This window comes from Pristiophorus japonicus, chromosome 4, assembly GCF_044704955.1.
Source record: "Pristiophorus japonicus isolate sPriJap1 chromosome 4, sPriJap1.hap1, whole genome shotgun sequence".
NCBI classification, from domain to species: domain Eukaryota; kingdom Metazoa; phylum Chordata; class Chondrichthyes; family Pristiophoridae; genus Pristiophorus; species Pristiophorus japonicus.
Window position 1 is genome coordinate 302,308,953 of NC_091980.1, and position 23,669 is coordinate 302,332,621.

Here is a 23,669-nt window from a genome sequence, read left to right on the forward strand (position 1 = left end):
CACGCGAGAGTGTAGACCACCTGAGAGACTGAACCTATAAAGACAATAAGACCTTGGGGGAGGGTGATGTCATGTATCTTACGTTATTATATATAACTGTATCCTAACATGTTATACATGATTATAATAAGATATGACCTGTAACCACCAGCATACCTTACCACCGGGGGTGCACTTGCAAGAGATAGGTATATAAGGACAGGTCTCAGGCAAGTGCAGCATTCCAGAGCTGTGAAATAAAGGTACAGGTCCAGAGTGACCTTGACTTCACTACATGCCTCGTGTGAATCTGTACTGAGGGGACAGGACTTTACAATACCCTGATCCTGATCGGAATCTGTACCCTGAAGGGGTTGGTGGGTCTGTCAGCTTGCCTTCCTGACCAGAGCGGTTTCGAGTCACTCCCGCTCCCTGGTTCTCGAGCCTGGATTTATTAATCAGGGTGTGATAAAGCACAGCAGACATCTGTTTTGTACAAAGAAGGTTTGGGTTTTATTCAAGAAAGCAAATAATAAAATACACTCCAATAAAACTGTAAAATCTTACAAAAAGATTCTAAACAGGGGGAATACTTTATTCCAGGTAATAAACACAACAGAAATACCTCCCACCTCCCACTTACTCTCTAACTAGGTCAAACTCTAGGGCTCTAGCGATTCATGCTCACCAGATCCTTTCCTTTGACAACTAGGGCTGTTTCGCGGTTTCGGGGTTTTTGGTTATAGCCGATTTGCCTTGCCTAACCCCGGACATGGTAGAAGAGCTCTGCTGCCTATTGAAGCCAGTTGGGGCGAGTTCTTTTCTCCGATGTCATGATGTTTCTTCCTGTGGTTTGTCGCCGTGTGCTCTCGGTCTTGCTGTTCCAAAGTGCTGGTCAGAATAGTTCTTCCTGTGATGGTCAGAATAGAGAATAGTTCTCTTGATATAATAGGCCTCCAATTATACTCTGAGAGGCTGCTTAATGGTAACTTGATTAAAAATGTGTCAATTGTTGAAATTATCTTTTGGCTTTGAGTCGCAATTGTTAAAGTTAGTTTCTGATGTTGAGTTGTCTGCCTGGGTACGAGTTTTCTATGCAGGCCGGAAAGGTGATTAGCATTATGCATGTGTTGGCTGGGTTCTGTGCTTGGATTGAAACTGTACTTCTCTGGATCGATTGTTGAAATGTAAATGTTCTCTCGGGGGCAGGTTTGAGGCTAAACAGTTCCCCAGACAATTTGATTAGCTCCAATATCCCCAGACAGCTTGATAGCTCCAATATCCAAACTGGCTTTTGAGAGGTTGAACCCACCCCTGGTCTTGTAGCCCTTTCCAAACAGATCCAATATGCACCTTTTTAAAATCCCAAACTTGGTTAAAACTCGTAGATTTCTTCCATATGCATTTAAGGATCCCAAACTTTCTGATTCATAGTCCCAAATCGAATTTCCTTTTCAGTGAGTCCAAACACTGGGGGCGGAGAGGGGGAGAGGGTGCGGGGGGGGGAGAGGGTGCGGGGGTTTCACAAATTTTGGAATCTTACAGTTCCCCATTTGACACTCTTCGCCGCAGAGTGTCTTCCTAAGTGAACAAAATTCTTGATTCCCGAGAGCCAACCTTCCTCTGTAATTTACCGAGCTAAACCCAAACACACATTCCCCTTTGAAATGTATTGCTGTTTACATTCAGTCATTGCAATTACATTGCAGCATAGAGGGGGTCCAACGCCCCTCCATTACTCCAGCTTCACAAAAATACACAGTAAAACACACATAGTACAAACTGTTTAACACTTGACCTCTGAGTTTTTACAGCAGGTGGAATCTAAACCTGACCTCACCAGGTGACTGTGACTTTTCCGCAGTGTTTTATCATATTTTCCCTCCCTGATACAATCCTGAAGTTCAGCTAGGGCTCGTCCAGCACCCTCTGGTGCTGGGACCGACGACCTCTGTCTCTCACCCCGCAGGTGGTACACCATAAATAAAAAATAACCACGAGCTGGCAGATGACTAAAACATGGGAAGCTGTTCTGATCCAGGGAGGGACCTCTATATTCCTGAAAATGGCCCACCAGAGTGGAACTGTAATGTCCGAAATTTCGCCCTCTGTCTCAACAGTTTTTTGTTCTCGAGTATAGAAATGTTGCTGTGATATTTCTAGGGCGGTAAGATATTCGGGTAGAGGGGGAGGGTTTCGTAACCAAAATGTGCGACATAGTCTTGCAGGGTTGTTATGTTGTCACTTACAGTGAGGTGAACAGTGGAGGATTCAGGAATGGGGACAATCTGTTCCTGGGCCACTTGAACTTCTGCCGCGGGTTTAAAAGAGAAACTGCTGTCACTTACCGGACACCAGATGTGCTGTCCATGTAGTGGGGCGTACTGGTGGTGGCACAATATGTCCCACCTCCTTTCTGTGCTACCTGTGGAGGAACTTGGTCTTGTGCCATCACCTCTATGGTACAGTTGATAGGCTGTGCGCCAGCAGCTTTAAACCTGCACTGTGGTTTGGAATAGGCGTTCAAGTGCTGGGGGCACAGTATTACGTGTGCACCCTGGCTCCGGCACCCGGAGAGGTCAGTACCTGTCATAGCGTGCTCCCACTTTATGACATAAGGTGGGACCGCTGTGAAATGCACATGTGCACCCCCTTGAATGACCCCAATGTTCTCCACCCTGTATACCGGTGTGGGTCGGGCTGTCCCACCCATGACCGGCACCCTCACTACTATTCCCATGAGAGCGTGATTGGAACGCCCGCAATCCACTGAGACAGGGTAGGCTTCAGAAGCTAGACGGAGCTGACACAGGCTTAGCGAATTACTAAACGGGTGGAGAGCTGCGAGGTGCTGATCCAGGAGGGGACCTTGTTTTAAATCCTCCAGGTTGTTACGGCCCTCACCCAACAACCATGCCCCCCCGTACAGCACACACAAACCTCATTCCTCGCAGCCTGATTCAAGGCATTCCTGTCTTCCCGTATAAATGCATTTACTGTTTTTGCGTGCCTTTCCAGCTCAGGTATAATCTCCTTTAAATGAACCGTCATAGCCTGGTCCTCGTGTAGCTCTGAGCCTGCCACCATGTTCTCTTCCCTTAGGATCTTCCGTAGTTGGTTTTTTAGACCATTTATTTGCATTTGCAATTCTATATCGTCCATGCTATTTATCACAGAGGATCCTGTATTATATGCAGTGAAAATGTGGTTCCAGGTTCCCCTCCTTTGTCTCCCCTTGCCCATAGTGTTCCCAGCGCATAGGGTGTATAAATCTGCTTTAACTACGTTGCCGAAATCTAACTCATTTAATTTCTTGAACATTTCTCTGAGTAGGGCCTGGTATAGCTGCTCTGTCTCCTTTGGGCACCATGCAGGTAAGTGTACTTCGGTAAGATTTAAGATGACTGAAGCTACTGCATAGTGTACCCCCTGGTATAGTACATTTTCGGTCGGGACTTACACTTGCCCATTCCCTGGTCCCTTCGTGGTGGTAGGACACCTCTCTATCACTGTCCGTACTGTCAGGGTCATGGGCAGGGTTTTCTGGTGCGTGCTACGTGTTCGGTGGCGTTGACTGGGAGTGGGGACTGTGAGACCATACACGCATGTAGGCCAGAATTCCACCCCATCCCCTTCCCGGCATCTTGCCATTGCCTGTCGAAGGCGAGCGATATGCCTGCAGGACAGACCCTCTCTGATTCCCACATGCATACATAAATCCCCTGTTCAGACTCCCACCACTTATCCCAACATACACTCACTCCCCCCTGTGGTCCCGTGATGGTCCGGTAAGTATCGTTACTGAGTTGTTCCCAGTTGGCTCTCTGGTCCCCTGTGTCCTTGCTCAGCTTCCTGAGCCACCACCATCTATCCAGGGGAATCTGTCCCTTACATGTAAGACACACACGTTTCCCCTCAGTGACAGTGACCCGTGCAGCAATGACTTTAACCCTGGGACATGGGATGGCAGCCTCCCCGTAGGTGAACCCGGCCTGGCTGGAGTATCGAGTCGAGTTAGACCCCAGCCACCCTGGCCACCTTCCTTGTGGAAATAGACAGCGAGCTCCTCCACACCCAGGGTGCCACCCCCTGCAGTAACGATCGGTGCTCTCTCTCCCGAGCACCCATAAATGAGGGATTCCTCCATGTCACCTCGGTCACCGATGCTCACCCCTATTAGGGCGAGCAGGAGCAGGACCCTTCTCATGTCGATCTCCTTTCTGTAGGCACACACAAAACAGATAGCCCAGCCCTGAGAAGGTTCTCCGGCTTGACAAAAGGGTGATCGAGTTCCAAACTTAAACTTACTTTGTAAAAATTCGGAATCCTAAACTTAGACTCCCAAAAATTTTAAAACACCCTTAAAAGTCATACAGTAAATTATGTACATCCGCCACCCGTCTCCGGGTGGCCAGGCTAAATCCTGTTCTATTCCTTCCTTTTGCGGCCTCTGGGCAGCTTGTATGGCTGGCGTTAAGGTGGCCTGTACTGAAGGACCCTGAGAGTCCTAACCGGGGGTTTTCCTGAGTCCCAAACGATCGGGGGGCATGGCCCCTCCAGTACTACAGCACAATACCCCCTTCGGTGTAGCTGCTTGATCCATGTCATTCCCTGTGGGTTCCACGCGGCCTGAGGCTGTGGGCTGGGGACCCTTGTCCCTAGACTGACCCTTGGCCCTGGACATTCTTTTACAGGCTGCTACCCTCCCAGGGCTGAACCACTGGAACTAGGGTGAACATAAGAACATAAGAACATAAGAATTAGGAACAGGAGTAGGCCATCTAGCCCCTCGAGCTTGCTCCGCCATTCAACAAGATCATGGCTGATCTGGTCGTGGACTCAGCTCCACTTACCCGCCCGCTCCCCGTAACCCTTAATTCCCTTATTGGTTCAAAATCTATCTATCTGTGACTTGAATACATTCAATGAGCTAGCCTCAACTGCTTCCTTGGGCAGAGAATGCCACAGATTCACAACCCTCTGGGAGAAGAAATTCCTTCTCAACTCGGTTTTAAATTGGCTCCCCCGTATTTTGAGGCTGTGCCCCCTAGTTCTAGTCTCCCCGATAGTGGAAACAACCTCTCTGCCTCTATCTTGTCTATCCCTTTCATTATTTTAAATGTTTCTATAAGATCACCCCTCATCCTTCTGAACTCCAAGGAGTAAAGACCCAGTCTACTCAATCTATCATCATAAGGTAACCCCCTATTCTCTGGAATCAGCCTAGTGAATTGTCTCTGTACCCCCTCCAAAGCTAGTATATCCTTCCTTAAGTAAGGTGACCAAAACTGTACGCAGTACTCCAGGTGCGGCCTCACCAATACCCTATACAGTTGCAGCAGGACCTCCCTGCTTTTGTATTCCATCCCTCTCGCAATGAAGGCCAACATTCCATTCACCTTCCTGATTACCTGCTACACCTGCAAACTAACCTTTTTGGATTCATGCACAAGGACCCCCAGGTCCCTCTGCACCGCAGCATGTTGTAATTTCTCCCCATGCAAATAGTATTCCCTTTTACTGTTTTTTTTCCCAAGGTGGATGACCTCACGCTTTCCGACATTGTATTCTATCTGCCAAACCTTAGCCCATTCGCTTAACCTATCCAAATCTCTTTGCAGCCTCTCTGTGTCCTCTACACAACCCGCTTTCCCACTAATCTTAGTGTCATCTGCAAATTTTGTTACTCTACACTACACTCTGTCCCCTCTTCCATGTCATCTATGTATGTTGTAAACAGTTGTGGTCCCAGCACCGATCCCTGTGGCACACCACTAACCACCGATTTCCAACCCGAAAAGGACCCATTTATCCCGACTCTCTGCTTTCTGTTAGCCAGCCAATTCTCTATCCATGCTAATACATTTCCTCTGACTCCGCGTACCTTTATCTTCTGCAGTAACCTTTTGTGTGGCACCTTATCGAATGCCTTTTGGAAATCTAAATACACCACATCCATCGGTACACCTCTATCCACCATGCTCGTTATATCCTCAAAGAATTCCAGTAAATTAGTTAAACATGATTTCCCCTTCATGAATCCATGCTGCGTCTGCTTGATTGCACTATTCCTATCTAGATGTCCCGCTATTTCTTCTTTAATGATAGTTTCAAGCATTTTCCCCACTACAGATGTTAAACTAACCGGCCTTTTGTCTGCCCCCTTTTTTAAACAGAGGCGTTACATTAGCTGCTTTCCAATCCGCTGGTACCTCCCCAGAGTCCAGAGAATTTTGGTAGATTATAACGAATGCATCTGCTATAACTTCTGCCATCTCTTTTAATACCCTGGGATGCATTTCATTGGGACCAGGGGACTTGTCTACCTTGAGACCCATTAGCCTGTCCAGCACTACCCCCCTAGTGATAGTGATTGTCTCAAGGTCCTCCCTTCCCTCATTCCTGTGGTGCTGGTGACCACGTTGTCTTTGGACGTGGTGTACGGGGAGTCCTTCGTAGAACTCCGGCTATTGGGGGAGCGTCCGAGTCCCAAACAATTGGTGGGATAGCCCCTCCAGTAATACTATTCACCGTCCCCATCTGCATGGTCTGTGAGTCTGCAACGTCCCCTGTGGGCCTTCCACAGAGGCTGCTGGCTGAGAATCCCTGTCCTGAGGACGGTTCACGGCCCCCAATGGTAGCGGGATGGAGAACGACCCAGCCTGTTCATTCCCTGTGAGACCCATTAGACTGTACGGGACCCCGTTAGATAGTGGTGAGGCGGCTGGGTTATCTGCATATACAATGGTGCTTGAAGCTCCAGTATCTAGCAGATAGGTCCCTGTCACCTTCTCCACCTCCATCTTAACGCACGGTCGCTTGTGTGCATCGTATTTGAGGGGACCCAGGTACACAGGCGGTGCCAGTTCTAGTCATGGGTCGGGATCTGGTGGGGCGGATCCCTCCCGATGGCAGTAGCTACCTTCCCTGGACCGCTCAATATGGCCAGGAGCGTGGCCACAAACTCCTTGAAGGAAGTGGGAGAGTTCTGCGCTCCAGGTCCGGGTCCGGCCTTTTGGGCAGGTGCTGGGGGTTCCTTAGCTACGTTATCCTTCCAAGGGTTCTTGCAATCCTTTCTCCAATGCCCACTTTTCCCGCACCCAAAGCAGTTACGCTTGGTGTCGGAAGAGATACCACTTCCTGGTGCCATTCCCGCTGTGCTTGGTGGGGCCTTAACTCAAGTACCCTCCCCTTGGGTGGGTTCTCCTCCATCTCTCCGCCGCTTCTAAAAGCCAGGGTTAGTTGCCTAATCATTGACTCCTCAGTGGCGTTGGGATCTCTAGGATCGAACCACAGCTCAGCTTTGGCCTTCACCCGTGGCAAACTGTTTGCCACCACGCTCCGGAACCATTGGGCCCTCTCATCCCGAGTCAAGTGATCCCAGTTGAGGGTTCTATTGCAGGGACTCTCGTAGATGGGCCACAGCCTGCCTGTGAAAGATTGTGGGGTTTTCCCCTGCATGTTGCAGTGTCCTCTCCACTCGGGAAAATGGGCTCCCATCGTTGAGGCCCATAGCTTCCAGGATTTCTTCCTGGATGGTCGCAGATGTACTTTGCCCCCTCTTGGTGTTTGTGGAGAGAGACTGGTACAATCTACCGTCTAGGGAGAATAGGAGCATTTTCACCATTTGAGTCGTCACACCCATTGATGCCTGCCGCTTGCTCTACTTCCATAAAGTGAACCGAAGGGTTCCCTTTATGGGTGAGCTTGTCCAGGTGGGCTACCATGGTTCTAAGCTGCTAGGTGCTGTGGGGGAACCACGAAGTTACTTTCGAGTGGCCCCTGGCCCCCACCACCGTTGGTGGGGCCAAACTTTTGCTGCCGGATCGGCCCTGGTCCCGGCCCTTCTCACATTGGCTCACCCACCTCTCCCTGCTGCCAAACCAAGCTAAAACCCAGTGCCACAGGTGGTGGTGGTCCACAATCCCTACCCACCTCACAACTCGTTTGTCCCTCCTGCTGTCGAACCGGGTCCAACCCCGGCACCACAGGTAGTGGCCGAAAGTCCCTCCCCGCTCGCCCCTCCTGCTGTCGAACCGGTGCCAACCCCGGCACCACAGGTGGCAACCGAACGGTTTCCCCCTGCTCGTCCAGGTCCACCCGGGCCGCACCCGGGCTTATTAGGCATACCATGCCTTTAGCCTTGGACAGAGCAAGGTTCAGACTATTTATTTGTTGCTGGCAGGGGCCGTGGTCTCCCGACTCAAACCCCCTAGTGCTTGCTACTTTGTAAGCTGCCTCTCCTCCTGGTCTTTAATTATCCTGGTGAGGCGGGCGTTTTCTCCCCGCCACACCAGTTCTTGACCCTTCGCTTCGGTGACCTGGCACTGAAGGTAATCCTGGCGGTTTCTTTGTGTTTCCGCTGACCGTAGTTTCCCTTGCTTTTGCTTGCCTAACTCCTCAAATAATCTCTCCCCCGTGATAGCTCTGGGACTCGAGTGTTCCTCGGACTCCCTGAGGTCTGCCTCCAGCGACTCGACTTTCTTGTCCAATTGCTGGACCTGTCGCTGTAGGCAGACTGATCATACTGCTTTCTCCGCAGAGCGCTCATGGTCCTTAATCTCAGTCCATTTGGCTGCAGCGTCCACAGGACGCTCAGCGCGCAACAGGTTCAGTCCCCATTTCTTTGTTATATTGACTTTCTTGAATATGTAAGAGGAAATCCTCTCTTCCATTTTGCTTCTTTCCTCAAAAACAGTGTCTACTGCATCACACTCTTTTGACCAAGCTCCTACTTGGCTCGCCATTCTGTAGGGGGTGGTGGGTCTGTCAGCTTGCCTTCCTGACCAGAGCGGTTTCGAGTCGCTCCCGCTCCCTGGTTCTCGACCTTGGATTTATTAATCAGGGTGTGATAAAGCACAGCAGACAACTGTTTTGTACAAAGAAGTTTTGGGTTTTATTCAAGAAAGCAAATAACACAAATACACTCCAATAAAACTGTAAAATCTTACAAAAAGGTTCTAAACAAGGGGGAATACTTTATTACAGGTAATAAACACAACAGAAATACCTCCCACCTCCCACTTACTCTCTAACTAGGTCAAACTCTAGGGCTCCAGCAATTCATGCTCACCAGATCCTTTCCTTTGATAGCTAGGGCTGTTTCGCGGTTTCGGGGTTTTTGCTTACAGCCGGTTTGCCTTGCCGTACCCCAGACGTGGTAGAAGACCGTATTGAAGCCAGTTGGGGCGTCTTTTTTTCTCTGATGTCGCGATGTTTCTTCCTGTGGTTTGTCGCCGTGTGCTCTCGGTCTTGGCGTTCTGAAGTGCTGGTCAGAATGTTCTTCCTGTGATGGTCAGAATAGAAAATAGTTCTCTTGGCACGATAGGCCTCCAATTATACTCTGAGAGGCTGCTTAATGGTAATTCGATTAAAAATGTGTCAGTTGTTGAAATGATCTTTTGGTTTTGAGTCACAATTGTTAAAGTTAGTTTCTGGTGTCGAGTTGTCTGCCTGGGCCCGAGTTTTCTATGCAGGCCGGAAAGGTGATTAGCATTATGCATGTGTTGGCTGGGTTCTGTGCTTGGATTGAAACTGTACTTCCCTGGATCGATTGATGAAATGTAAATGTCTTCTAGGGGGCAGGTTTGAGGCAAAACAGTTCCCCAGACAATTTGATTAGCTCCAACATCCCCAGACAACTTGATAGCTCCAATATCCAAACTGGCTTTTCAGAGGTTGATCCCACGCCTGGTCTTGAAGCCCTTCTCCTACAGATAGTGCAGTCTATACCCTGATCCTGATCCTGATAGTGCAGCCTATACCCTGATCCTGATCCTGATCACAGTCTATATCCTGATCCTGATCCTGAGTGCAGTCCATACGCTGATCCTGATCCTGATCACAGTCTATACCCTGCTCGCAGTCTATACTCTGATTCTGATCCTGAGTGCAGTCTATACCCTGATCCTAATAGTGCAGTCTATACCCTGATCCTGATCCTGATAGTGCAGTCTATAGCCTGATCCTGATACTGATCGCAGTCTATACCCTGATCCTGATCCTGATAGTGCAGTCTATAGCCTGATCCTGATACTGATCACAGTCTATACCCTGATCCTGATCCTGATAGTGCAGTCTATACCCTGAACCTGATCCTGATCGCAGTCTATACCCTGATCCTGATCCTGATCACAGTCAATACCCTGATCCTGATCGCAGTCTATACCCTCATCCTGATCCTGATAGTGTAGTCTATACCCTGATCCTGATCCTGATAATGCAGTCTATACCCTGATCCTGATCCTGATAGTGCAGTCTATACCCTGATCCTGATCCTGATCACAGTCTATATCCTGATCCTGATCCTGAGTGCAGTCCATACGCTGATCCTGATCCTGATCACAGTCTATACCCTGATCCTGATCCTGGGTGCAGTCCATACCCTGATCCTGATCCTGAGTGCAGTCTATACCCTGATCCTGATCCTGATCGTAGTCTATACCCTGATCCTGATCCTGAGTGTAGTCTATATCCTGATCCTGATTTCTGATCACAGTCTATACCCAGATCCTGATCCTTATCGCAGTCTATACACTGATCCTGATCCTGATCGCAGACTAATCCCTCATCCTGATCCTGATCGCAGTCTATACCCTGATCCTGATCGTAGTCTATACCCTGATCCTGATCCTGATCACAGTCTATACCCTGATCCTGATCCTGACTGTAGTCTATACCCTGATCTTGATCCTGATCACAGTCTATATCCTGATGCTGATCCTGATCACAGTCGATACCCTGATCCTGATCCTGATAGTGCAGTCTATACCCTGATTCTGATCCCTGATCACAGTCTATACCCTGATCCTGATCCTGATAGTGCAGTCTATACCCTGATCCTGATCCTGATCGCAGTCTAGACCCTGATCCTGATCGCAGTCTATAACCTGATCATGATAGTGCAGTCTATACCCTGAACCTGATCCTGATCGCAGTTTATACCCTGATCCTGATCCTAATCACAGTCAATACCCTGATCCTGATCGCAGTCTATACCCTCATCCTGATCCTGATAGTGTAGTCTATACCCTGAAACTGATCCTGATAGTGCAGTCTATACCCTGATCCTGATCACAGTCTATATCCTGATCCTGATCCTGAGTGCAGTCTATACGCTGATCCTGATCCTGATCACAGTCTATACCCTGATCCTGATCCTGGGTGCAGTCTAAACCCTGATCCTGATCCTGACTGCATTCTATACCCTGCTCCTGATCCTGATCGCAGTCTATACACTGATCCTGATCCTGAGTGCAGTCTATACCCTGATCCTGATCGTGATCGCAGTCTATACCCTGACCCTGATCCTGATCGCAGTCTATACCCTGACCCTGATCCTGATAGTGCAGTCTATACCCTGATCCTGATCCTGATAGTGCAGTCTATACCCTGATCCTGATAGTAGTCTATACCCTGATCCTGAACCTGATCACAGTCTATACACTGATCCTGATCCTGAGTGCAGTCTATACCCTGATCCTGATCGCAGTCTATACCCTGATCCTGATCCTGATAGTGCAGTCTATACCCTGATCCTGATCTTAATAGTGCAGTCTATACCCTGATCCTGATCCTGATCGCAGTCTATAACCTGATCCTGATCCTGATAGTGCAGTCTATACACTGATCCCGATCCTGATCACAGTCTATACCCTGATCCTGATCCTGAGTGCAGTCTATACCCTGATCCTGATCCTGATCGCAGTCTATACCTTGATCCTGATCCTGATCGCAGTCTATACCCTGATCCTGATCACAGTCTATACCCTGATCCTGATCCTGATAGTGCAGTCGATATGCTGATCCTGATCCTGATCACAGTCTATACCCTGATCCTGATCCTGATCACAGTCTATATCCTGATCCTGATCCTGATAGTGCAGTCGATATGCTGATCCTGATCCTGATCACAGTCTATACCCTGATCCTGATCCTGGGTGAGCAGTCAACACCCTGATCCTGATCCTGAGTACAGTCTATACACTGATCCTGATCCTGATCGCAGTCTATACCCTGATCCTGATCCTGATCCTGAGTGCAGTCTATACGCTGATCCTGATCCTGATCGCAGTCTATACCCTCATCATGACCCTGATAGTGTAGTCTATACCCTGATCCTGATCACAGTCTATATCCTGATGCTGATCCTGATCACAGTCGATACCCTGATCCTGATCCTGATAGTGCAGTCTATACCCTGATCCTGATCACAGTCTATACCCTGATCCTGATCGTAGTCTATACCCTGATCCTGATCCTGATCACAGTCTATACCCTGATCCTGATCCTGAGTGTAGTCTATACCCTGATCCTGATCACAGTCTATACCCTGATCCTGATCCTGATCGCAGTCTATACCCTGATCCTGATCCTGATAGTGCAGTCTATACCCTGATCCTGATGGTAGTCTATACCCTGATCCTGATCCTGATCTCAGTCTATACACTGATCCTGATCCTGAGTGCAGTCTATACCCTGATCCTGATCCTGATCGCAGTCTATACCCTGATCCTGATAGTGCAGTCTATACCCTGATCCTGATCTTAATAGTGCAGTCTATACCCTGATCCTGATCTTGATAGTGCAGTCTATACCCTGATCCTGATGCTGATGGCAGTCTATACTCTGATCCTGAACCTGATCACAGTCTATACCCTGATCCTGATCCTGAGTGCAGTCTATACCCTGATCCTGATCCTGATCTCAGTCTTTACCCTGATCCTGATCCTGATCGCAGACTATACCCTGATCCTGATAGTGCAGTCTATACCCTGATCCTGATCTTAATAGTGCAGTCTATACCCTGATCCTGATCCTGATGGCAGTCTATACTCTGATCCTGAACCTGATCACAGTCTATACCCTGATCCTGATCCTGATCTCAGTCTTTACCCTGATCCTGATCCTGATCGCAGTCTATACCCTGATCCTGATCACAGTCTATACCCTGATCCTGATCCTGATAGTGCAGTCTATACACTGATCCTGATCCTGATCACCGTCTATACACTGATCCTGATTCTGAGTGCTGTCTATACCCTGATCCTGATCCTGATCACAGTCGATACCCTGATCCTGATCGCAGTCTATACTCTGATCCTGATCCTGATCACCGTCTATACACTGATCCTGATTCTGAGTGCTGTCTATACCCTGATCCTGATCCTGATCACAGTCGATACCCTGATCCTGATCGCAGTCTATACCCTGATCCTGATCCTGATCGCAGTCTATACCCTGATCCTGATCCTGAGTGCAGTCTATACCCTGATCCTGATCCTGATCGCAGTCTATACCCTGATCCTGATCCTGATCGCAGTCTATACCCTGATCCTGATCTTGATAGTGCAGTCTATACCCTGATCCTGATCCTGATCACAGACTATACCCTGATCCTGATCCTGAGTGCAGTCTATACCCTGATCCTGATCGCAGTCTATACCCTGATCCTGATCCTGAGTACAGTCTATATGCTGACCTGATCCTGATCGCAGTCTATACCCTGATCCTGATCCTAATAGTGCAGTCGATACGCTGATCCTGATCCTGATCACAGTCTATACCCTTATCCTGATCCTGGGTGCAGTCTATACACTGATCCTGATCCTGATCGCAGTCTATACCCTGATCCTGATACTGATAGTGCAGTCGATTCCCTGATCCTGATCCTGATCGCAGTCTATACCCTGATCCTGATCCTGATAGTGCAGTCTATATCCTGATCCTGATCACAGTCTAGACCCTGATCCTGATCCTGATCGCAGTCTATACCCTGATCTTGATCCTAATCACAGTCAATACCCTGATCCTGATCGCAGTCTATACCCTCATCCTGATCCTGATAGTGTAGTCTATACCCTGAAACTGATCCTGATAGTGCAGTCTATACCCTGATCCTGATCCTGATCACAGTCTATATCCTGATCCTGATCCTGAGTGCAGTCGATACGCTGATCCTGATCCTGATCACAGTCTATACCCTGATCCTGATCCTGGGTGCAGTCTAAACCCTGATCCTGATCCTGAGTGCAGTCGATACGCTGATCCTGATCCTGATCACAGTCTATACCCTGATCCTGATCCTGGGTGCAGTCTAAACCCTGATCCTGATCCTGACTGCAGTCTATACCCTGCTCCTGATCCTGATCGCAGTCTATACACTGATCCTGATCCTGAGTGCAGTCTATACCCTGATCCTGATCGTGATCGCAGTCTATACCCTGACCCTGATCCTGATAGTGCAGTCTATACCCTGATTCTGATCCTGATAGTGCAGTCTATACTCCGATCCTGATCCTGATAGTGCAGTCTATAACCTGACCCTGATCCTGATAGTGCAGTCTATACCCTGATCCTGATAGTAGTCTATACCCTGATCCTGATCCTGATCACAGTCTATACACTGATCCTGATCCTGAGTGCAATCTATACCCTGATCCAGATCGCAGTCTATACCCTGATCCTGATCCTGATAGTGCAGTCTATACCCTGATCCTGATCTTGATAGTGCAGTCTATATCCTGATCCTGATCCTGATGGCAGTCTATACTCTGATCCTGAACCTGATCATAGTCTATATATCCTGATCCTGATCCTGAGTGCAGTCTATACCCTGATCCTGATCCTGATCGCAGTCTTTACCCTGATCCTGATCCTGATCGCAGTCTATACCCTGATCCTGATCACAGTCTATACCCTGATCCTGATCCTGATAGTGCAGTCTATACACTGATCCTGATCTTGATCGCAGTCTATACCCTGATCCTGATCCTGGGTGCAGTCAACACCCTGATCCTGATCCTGAGTGCAGTCTATACACTGATCCTGATCTTGATCGCAGTCTATACCCTGATCCTGATCCTGATCCTGAGTGCAGTCTATACGCTGATCCTGATCCTGATCGCAGTCTATACCCTCATCATGATCCTGATAGTGTAGTCTATAACCTGATCCTGATCACAGTCTATATCCTGATGCTGATCCTGATCACAGTCGATACCCTGATCCTGATCCTGATAGTGCAGTCTATACCCTGATCCTGATCACAGTCTATACCCTGATCCTGATCCTGATCGCAGACTAATCCCTCATCCTGATCCTGATCGCAGTCTATACCCTGAACCTGATCGTAGTCTATACCCTGATCCTGATCCTGATCACAGTCTATACCCTGATCTTGATCCTGAGTGTAGTCTATACCCTGATCCTGATCACAGTCTATACCCTGATCCTGATCCTGATCGCAGTCTATACCCTGATCCTGATCCTGATAGTGCAGTCTATACCCTGATCGTGATCCTGATAGTGCAGTCTATACCCTGATCCTGATGGTAGTCTATACCCTGATCCTGATCCTGATCTCAGTCTATACACTGATCCTGATCCTGAGTGCAGTCTATACCCTGATCCTGATCCTGATCGCAGTCTATACCCTGATCCTGATCCTGATAGTGCAGTCTATACCCTGATCCTGATCTTAATAGTGCAGTCTATACCCTGATCCTGATCTTGATAGTGCAGTCTATACCCTGATCCTGATCCTGATGGCAGTCTATAATCTGATCCTGAACCTGATCACAGTCTATACCCTGATCCTGATCCTGAGTGCAGTCTATACCCTGATCCTGATCTCAGTCTTTACCCTGATCCTGATCCTGATCGCAGTCTATACCCTGATCCTGATCACAGTCTATACCCTGATCCTGATCCTGATAGTGCAGTCTATACACTGATCCTGATCTTGATCGCAGTCTATACCCTGATCCTGATCCTGATCACAGTCTATATCCTGATCCTGATCCTGATACTGCAGTCGATTCGCTGATCCTGATCCTGATCACAGTCTATACCCTGATCCTGATCCTGGGTGCAGTCAACACCCTGATCCTGATCCTGAGTGCATTCTATACACTGATCCTGATCCTGATCGCAGTCTATACCCTGATCCTGATCCTGATCCTGAGTGCAGTCTATACGCTGATCCTGATCCTGATCGCAGTCTATACCCGCATCATGATCCTGATAGTGCAGTCTATACCCTGATCCTGATCCTGATCACAGTCTTTATCCTGATGCTGATCCTGATCACAGTCGATACCCTGATCCTGATCCTGATAGTGCAGTCTATACCCTGATCCTGATCACAGTCTATACCCTGATCCTGATCCTGATCGCAGACTAATCCCTCATCCTGATCCTGATCGCAGTCTATACCCTGAACCTGATCGTAGTCTATACCCTGATCCTGATCCTGATCACAGTCTATACCCTGATCTTGATCCTGAGTGTAGTCTATACCCTGATCCTGATCACAGTCTATACCCTGATCCTGATCCTGATCGCAGTCTATACCCTGATCCTGATCCTGATAGTGCAGTCTATACCCTGATCGTGATCCTGATAGTGCAGTCTATACCCTGATCCTGATGGTAGTCTATACCCTGATCCTGATCCTGATCTCAGTCTATACACTGATCCTGATCCTGAGTGCAGTCTATACCCTGATCCTGATCCTGATCGCAGTCTATACCCTGATCCTGATCCTGATAGTGCAGTCTATACCCTGATCCTGATCTTAATAGTGCAGTCTATACCCTGATCCTGATCTTGATAGTGCAGTCTATACCCTGATCCTGATCCTGATGGCAGTCTATAATCTGATCCTGAACCTGATCACAGTCTATACCCTGATCCTGATCCTGAGTGCAGTCTATACCCTGATCCTGATCTCAGTCTTTACCCTGATCCTGATCCTGATCGCAGTCTATACCCTGATCCTGATCACAGTCTATACCCTGATCCTGATCCTGATAGTGCAGTCTATACACTGATCCTGATCTTGATCGCAGTCTATACCCTGATCCTGATCCTGATCACAGTCTATATCCTGATCCTGATCCTGATACTGCAGTCGATTCGCTGATCCTGATCCTGATCACAGTCTATACCCTGATCCTGATCCTGGGTGCAGTCAACACCCTGATCCTGATCCTGAGTGCATTCTATACACTGATCCTGATCCTGATCGCAGTCTATACCCTGATCCTGATCCTGATCCTGAGTGCAGTCTATACGCTGATCCTGATCCTGATCGCAGTCTATACCCGCATCATGATCCTGATAGTGCAGTCTATACCCTGATCCTGATCCTGATCACAGTCTTTATCCTGATGCTGATCCTGATCACAGTCGATACCCTGATCCTGATCCTGATAGTGCAGTCTATACCCTGATCCTGATCACAGTCTATTCCCTGATCCTGATCCTGATCGCAGACTTATCCCTCATCCTGATCCTGATCGCAGTCTATACCCTGATCCTGATCGTAGTCTATACCCTGATCCTGATCCTGATCACAGTCTATACCCTGATCCTGATCCTGAGTGTAGTCTATACCCTGATCCCGATCACAGTCTATACCCTGACCCTGATCCTGATCGCAGTCTATACCCTGATCCTGATCCTGGGTGCAGTCAACACCCTGATCCTGATCCTGAGTGCAGTCTATACACTGATCCTGATCCTAATCGCAGACTATACCCTGATCCTGATCCTGATAGTGCAGTCTATACACTGATCCTGATCCTGATCACCGTCTATACACTGATCCTGATTCTGAGTGCTGTCTATACCCTGATCCTGATCCTGATCACAGTCGATACCCTGATCCTGATCGCAGTCTATACCCTGATCCTGATCCTGATCGCAGTCTAAAACCTGATCCTGATCCTGATAGTGCAGTCTGTACACTGATCCCGATCCTGATCACAGTCTATACCCTGATCCTGATCCTGAGTGCAGTCTATACCCTGATCCTGATCCTGATCGCAGTCTATACCCTGATCCTGATCCTTAGCGCAGTCTATACCCTTATCCTGATCCTAATAGTGCAGTCTATACCCTGATCCTGATCTTGATAGTGCAGTCTATACCCTGATCCTGATCCTGATGGCAGTCTATACTCTGATCCTGAACCTGATCACAGTCTATACCCTGATCCTGATCCTGAGTACAGTCTATACCCTGATCCTGATCGCAGTCTATACCCTGATCCTGATCCTGAGTACAGTCTATATGCTGACCTGATCCTGATCGCAGTCTATACCCTGATCCTGATCCTAATAGTGCAGTCGATACGCTGATCCTGATCCTGATCACAGTCTATACCCTTATCCTGATCCTCGGTGCAGTCTATACACTGATCCTGATCCTGATCGCAGTCGATACCCTGATCCTGATACTGATAGTGCAGTCGATTCCCTGATCCTGATCCTGATCGCAGTCTATACCCTGATCCTGATCCTGAGTGCAGTCTATACCCTGATCCTGAACCTGATCGCAGTCTATACCCTGATCCTGATCCTGATCGCAGTCTATACCCTGATCCTGATCCTGATGGCAGTCTATACTCTGATCCTGAACCTGATCACAGTCTATACCCTGATCCTGATCCTGAGTGCAGTCTATACCCTGATCCTGATCCTGATGGCAGTCTATACTCTGATCCTGAACCTGATCACAGTCTATACCCTGATCCTGATCCTGAGTGCAGTCTATACCCTGATCCTGATCCTGATGGCAGTCTATACTCTGATCCTGAACCTGATCACAGTCTATACCCTGATGCTGATCCTGAGTGCAGTCTATACCCTGATCCTGATCACAGTCTATACCCTGATCCTGATCCTGATCGCAGACTAATCCCTCATCCTGATCCTGATCGCAGTCTATACCCTGAACCTGATCGTAGTCTATACCCTGATCCTGATCCTGATCACAGTCTATACCCTGATCCTGATCCTGAGTGTAGTCTATACCCTGATCCTGATCACAGTCTATACCCTGATCCTGATCCTGATCGCAGTCTATACCCTGATCCTGATCCTGATAGTGCAGTCTATACCCTGATCCTGATCCTGATAGTGCAGTCTATACCCTGATCCTGATGGTAGTCTATACCCTGATCCTGATCCTGATCTCAGTCTATACACTGATCCTGATCCTGAGTGCAGTCTATACCCTGATCCTGGTCCTGATCGCAGTCTATACCCTGATCCTGATCCTGATAGTGCAGTCTATACCCTGATCCTGATCTTAATAGTGCAGTCTATACCCTGATCCTGATCTTGATAGTGCAGTCTATACCCTGATCCTGATCCTGATGGCAGTCTATAATCTGATCCTGAACCTGATCACAGTCTATACCCTGATCCTGATCCTGAGTGCAGTCTATACCCTGATCCTGATCTCAGTCTTTACCCTGATCCTGATCGCAGTCTATACCCTGATCCTGATCACAGTCTATACCCTGATCCTGATCCTGATAGTGCAGTCTATACACTGATCCTGATCTTGATCGCAGTCTATACCCTGATCCTGATCCTGATCACAGTCTATATCCTGATCCTGATCCTGATAGTGCAGTCGATACGCTGATCCTGATCCTGGGTGCAGTCAACACCCTGATCCTGATCCTGAGTGCATTCTATACACTGATCCTGATCCTGATCGCAGTCTATACCCTGATCCTGATCCTGATCCTGAGTGCAATCTATACGCTGATCCTGATCCTGATCGCAGTCTATACCCGCATCATGATCCTGATAGTGCAGTCTATACCCTGATCCTGATCCTGATCACAGTCTTTATCCTGATGCTGATCCTGATCACAGTCGATACCCTGATCCTGATCCTGATAGTGCAGTCTATACCCTGATCCTGATCACAGTCTATTCCCTGATCCTGATCCTGATCGCAGACTTATCCCTCATCCTGATCCTGATCGCAGTCTATACCCTGATCCTGATCGTAGTCTATACCCTGATCCTGATCCTGATCACAGTCTATACCCTGATCCTGATCCTGAGTGTAGTCTATACCCTGATCCCGATCACAGTCTATACCCTGACCCTGATCCTGATCGCAGTCTATACCCTGATCCTGATCCTGGGTGCAGTCAACACCCTGATCCTGATCCTGAGTGCAGTCTATACACTGATCCTGATCCTAATCGCAGACTATACCCTGATCCTGATCCTGATAGTGCAGTCTATACACTGATCCTGATCCTGATCACCGTCTATACACTGATCCTGATTCTGAGTGCTGTCTATACCCTGATCCTGATCCTGATCACAGTCGATACCCTGATCCTGATCGCAGTCTATACCCTGATCCTGATCCTGATCACAGTCTATACACTGATCCTGATCCTGAGTGCAATCAATACCCTGATCCAGATCGCAGTCTATACCCTGATCCTGATCCTGATAGTGCAGTCTATACCCTGATCCTGATCTTGATAGTGCAGTCTATATCCTGATCCTGATCCTGATGGCAGTCTATACTCTGATCCTGAACCTGATCATAGTCTATATATCCTGATCCTGATCCTGAGTGCAGTCTATACCCTGATCCTGATCCTGATCGCAGTCTTTACCCTGATCCTGATCCTGATCGCAGTCTATACCCTGATCCTGATCACAGTCTATACCCTGATCCTGATCCTGATAGTGCAGTCTATACACTGATCCTGATCTTGATCGCAGTCTATACCCTGATCCTGATAGTGCAGTCGATACGCTGATCCTGATCCTGATCACAGTCTATACCCTGATCCTGATCCTGGGTGCAGTCAACACCCTGATCCTGATCCTGAGTGCAGTCTATACACTGATCCTGATCTTGATCGCAGTCTATACCCTGATCCTGATCCTGATCCTGAGTGCAGTCTATACGCTGATCCTGATCCTGATCGCAGTCTATACCCTCATCATGATCCTGATAGTGTAGTCTATAACCTGATCCTGATCACAGTCTATATCCTGATGCTGATCCTGATCACAGTCGATACCCTGATCCTGATCCTGATAGTGCAGTCTATACCCTGATCCTGATCACAGTCTATACCCTGATCCTGATCCTGATCGCAGACTAATCCCTCATCCTGATCCTGATCGCAGTCTATACCCTGAACCTGATCGTAGTCTATACCCTGATCCTGATCCTGATCACAGTCTATACCCTGATCTTGATCCTGAGTGTAGTCTATACCCTGATCCTGATCACAGTCTATACCCTGATCCTGATCCTGATCGCAGTCTATACCCTGATCCTGATCCTGATAGTGCAGTCTATACCCTGATCGTGATCCTGATAGTGCAGTCCATACCCTGATCCTGATGGTAGTCTATACCCTGATCCTGATCCTGATCTCAGTCTATATACTGATCCTGATCCTGAGTGCAGTCTATACCCTGATCCTGATCCTGATCGCAGTCTATACCCTGATCCTGATCCTGATAGTGCAGTCTATACCCTGATCCTGATCTTAATAGTGCAGTCTATACCCTGATCCTGATCTTGATAGTGCAGTCTATACCCTGATCCTGATCCTGATGGCAGTCTATAATCTGATCCTGAACCTGATCACAGTCTATACCCTGATCCTGATCCTGAGTGCAGTCTATACCCTGATCCTGATCTCAGTCTTTACACTGATCCTGATCCTGATCGCAGTCTATACCCTGATCCTGATCACAGTCTATACCCTGATCCTGATCCTGATAGTGCAGTCTATACACTGATCCTGATCTTGATCGCAGTCTATACCCTGATCCTGATCCTGATCACAGTCTATATCCTGATCCTGATCCTGATACTGCAGTCGATTCGCTGATCCTGATCCTGATCACAGTCTATACCCTGATCCTGATCCTGGGTGCAGTCAACACCCTGATCCTGATCCTGAGTGCATTCTATACACTGATCCTGATCCTGATCGCAGTCTATACCCTGATCCTGATCCTGATCCTGAGTGCAGTCTATACGCTGATCCTGATCCTGATCGCAGTCTATACCCGCATCATGATCCTGATAGTGCAGTCTATACCCTGATCCTGATCCTGATCACAGTCTTTATCCTGATGCTGATCCTGATCACAGTCGATACCCTGATCCTGATCCTGATAGTGCAGTCTATACCCTGATCCTGATCACAGTCTATTCCCTGATCCTGATCCTGATCGCAGACTTATCCCTCATCCTGATCCTGATCGCAGTCTATACCCTGATCCTGATCGTAGTCTATACCCTGATCCTGATCCTGATCACAGTCTATACCCTGATCCTGATCCTGAGTGTAGTCTATACCCTGATCCCGATCACAGTCTATACCCTGACCCTGATCCCGATCGCAGTCTATACCCTGATCCTGATCCTGGGTGCAGTCAACACCCTGATCCTGATCCTGAGTGCAGTCTATACACTGATCCTGATCCTAATCGCAGACTATACCCTGATCCTGATCCTGATAGTGCAGTCTATACACTGATCCTGATCCTGATCACCGTCTATACACTGATCCTGATTCTGAGTGCTGTCTATACCCTGATCCTGATCCTGATCACAGTCGATACCCTGATCCTGATCGCAGTCTATACCCTGATCCTGATCCTGATTGCAGTCTAAAACCTGATCCTGATCCTGATAGTGCAGTCTGTACACTGATCCCGATCCTGATCACAGTCTATACCCTGATCCAGATCCTGAGTGCAGTCTATACCCTGATCCTGATCCTGATCGCAGTCTATACCCTGATCCTGATCCTTAGCGCAGTCTATACCCTTATCCTGATCCTAATAGTGCAGTCTATACCCTGATCCTGATCTTGATAGTGCAGTCTATACCCTGATCCTGATCCTGATGGCAGTCTATACTCTGATCCTGAACCTGATCACAGTCTATACCCTGATCCTGATCCTGAGTACAGTCTATACCCTGATCCTGATCGCAGTCTATACCCTGATCCTGATCCTGAGTACAGTCTATATGCTGACCTGATCCTGATCGCAGTCTATACCCTGATCCTGATCCTAATAGTGCAGTCGATACGCTGATCCTGATCCTGATCACAGTCTATACCCTTATCCTGATCCTCGGTGCAGTCTATACACTGATCCTGATCCTGATCGCAGTCGATACCCTGATCCTGATACTGATAGTGCAGTCGATTCCCTGATCCTGATCCTGATCGCAGTCTATACCCTGATCCTGATCCTGAGTGCAGTCTATACCCTGATCCTGAACCTGATCGCAGTCTATACCCTGATCCTGATCCTGATCGCAGTCTATACCCTGATCCTGATCCTGATGGCAGTCTATACTCTGATCCTGAACCTGATCACAGTCTATACCCTGATCCTGATCCTGAGTGCAGTCTATACCCTGATCCTGATCCTGATGGCAGTCTATACTCTGATCCTGAACCTGATCACAGTCTATACCCTGATGCTGATCCTGAGTGCAGTCTATACCCTGATCCTGATCACAGTCTATACCCTGATCCTGATCCTGATCGCAGACTAATCCCTCATCCTGATCCTGATCGCAGTCTATACCCTGAACCTGATCGTAGTCTATACCCTGATCCTGATCCTGATCACAGTCTATACCCTGATCCTGATCCTGAGTGTAGTCTATACCCTGATCCTGATCACAGTCTATACCCTGATCCTGATCCTGATCGCAGTCTATACCCTGATCCTGATCCTGATAGTGCAGTCTATACCCTGATCCTGATCCTGATAGTGCAGTCTATACCTTGATCCTGATGGTAGTCTATACCCTGATCCTGATCCTGATCTCAGTCTATACACTGATCCTGATCCTGAGTGCAGTCTATACCCTGA